Genomic DNA, 2500 nt, shown 5'->3' with positions numbered 1-2500 from the left:
CAATGTGCAACGTTTAGGCCTATGCCTTACGATTATTTAGACAGGGTGTAGTCAGAGTAGAATAGTCAGCGTGGAGCTAGGAGCCAATGGTAGGCTAAAAGAATAGACAGCGTTATTGCCCAAAGCGACCGTATAATGCATGGTGATTTGCTGTTGGAAAACGCACGGGAGTCATAGGCATATAGCCTATTTGCGTGAGCATCAGCACACAAAACATTCAATTTTATGCAAACAAAAATCCTTACCAGGACACTTTATTTTACTAAAAACAACACGCAATGCATGTCAGCGCAGGTCACGGGGAGTTGTTCTCCGACTGTTCAGCCTATCCGTCAAACATGGGAACACTGACGGGCTAGACCCGAAACCTTTGCATCCCACTTTCTGTTTTGGCTTCTCTTTATTTTCAGCTTTTAATACAGTTTCACTAAACAGCACCAAGCTCCTGTACGACTCTTTTATCTTCACATTGCATTTTTGGTTTGGAATTATGCACCGAGCGAAAACTATAAAGTAAGACAAAGGCGCGGACGTCATCTACATTTACCCATCAAACAAATCATCATTGTCCACTCAAGGAGTGTCCATGAACATCTGATGAATAAAACGTGAATGGTGAAATTATCAATTGGGCTGCTAACCAAAGAAGCAATGATAATATCGTAATGGCAAAATGGCTATGCATGCGCAATAGCAATTATAACGGCCAGCGGGGATGTTCAATAAGACAGGGTAAGGGGGTGCCCCCTGTTCCAACAGCAACAAGGTGGTCATCAATGCGGGTCAAATTCATTAAATTCCACCCACTAAATGTAAGATTAATCAAAGTTGTGCAGCGAGTGAGATGGTTTGATCACAAAGCCATCAAATTTATCAGGGGGCGCGCACAGCCTTTGTGTCTTCAGTGGCAATGGGACCGATATAGACGCTGTCAGCGCCTGCTGTTTTTTGTAGGCAACTTTTCGCTGCGCCATTCCAACTTGGCAAATGTCTCACAGAAAGCATGTAGGCCTAGGCTAAAACACGGTGGTGTGTTGGAAGAAATGCAAACGATCGAAAACAGGACCTCCATGGTTTTAACCGAGATTACCGAGATCCTTTTGTACCAAGGGGGGTATTCACACCAAAAGCCCATCTAAAATCTGACACTTGTAGCACAACAGACTGGCCATTGACTCCACACTGTAGACTACTCTTAATCTGACCTTGTATAGATTCAAATATTAAGGCGTAGGCCTAAACGTTGCGCATTGTTTATTTTACGCGTGGATAGGCTATATTTTCCCCAGCATGATCTCATTTTTCAGTTGGCGCCACCACTGCAAAAGCTTCAGTCTGCAGGGGCTATTTCTAATAGCCATCCTTATTTTTATGACTAGGATATTAATATTTGTAACATTATCTTGACATTTCACCAAAATATAAGACAGCATTGAAATGTATACACGGGTCTAACAAAGCAAGTGACATGGATTTGCAGTGCCTAGCTCGAGCGCGTCAATTCAGTTCAGTGGTCCTTTGGCCAGAAAGTTTGAAGCACAACGGACGTCTACAGAGGAATATCGGTAGGCCTACTGTCAAGTTCAGATACTGTTTTTTTTCTAGAATCTGATTATTTTAATTCTGAGGGCGGGAATTTGTCCGTATACAAACGAAATTGCCGACCACTGATCTGCAGTAATCTGGCTATTCCAACGGGCTGCGCACTGCGTTCGGAGCGCGATTGTCCTCTGAGTTCGTCCTGACGACGGTTGTCAAGGGAGGTGCAAGGGGTCTATTAGCTCGATCACACCTCAACCACAGACAGTCTTAACACAACTGGAACTCTGTAGATACAGTCACAGACATATACATACAGTCATATACACATATCTCAATATTCCTGCATAGACATGTACATATAATAATCTGCATATGAATCATATAAGATAAAATTTTGACCACACACACACACACACACACACACACACACACACACACACACACACACACACACTCCTACACACACACACTCAGGTACACACACACTCCTACACACACACACACACACACACACACACACACACACACACACACACACACACACACACACACACACACACTCCTACACACACACACACTCAGGTACACACACACACACACACACACAAACACACACACACACACACACACACACACACACACACACACACACACACACACACACACACACCCAGGTACACACACACACACACACACACACACACACACACACACACACACACACACACACACACACACACACACACACACACACACACACTCAGGTACACACACACACACACACACACACACACACACACACACACACACACACACACACTCCTACAGACACACACTCAGGTACACACACACACACACTCCTACAGACACACACTCAGGTACACACACACACACACACACACACACACTCAGGTACACACACACACACACACACAGACACACACACACACACACACAC

The 2500-nt window shown here is 44.5% G+C and overlaps 1 protein-coding gene across 1 annotated transcript in view; it reads left to right on the top strand.

Moving 5' to 3' along the window:
* Positions 1 to 2500, top strand: part of rps6ka3a (ribosomal protein S6 kinase a, polypeptide 3a) — a 29632-nt gene that overhangs the window by 16344 nt on the left and 10788 nt on the right. The window lies entirely within an intron of this gene.

The sequence above is a fragment of the Engraulis encrasicolus genome, chromosome 7, assembly GCF_034702125.1.
Source record: "Engraulis encrasicolus isolate BLACKSEA-1 chromosome 7, IST_EnEncr_1.0, whole genome shotgun sequence".
Taxonomy (NCBI): domain Eukaryota; kingdom Metazoa; phylum Chordata; class Actinopteri; order Clupeiformes; family Engraulidae; genus Engraulis; species Engraulis encrasicolus.
The sequence above is the reverse complement of the archived record's forward strand: the minus strand, read 5'-3'. Positions and strand labels throughout refer to the sequence as shown.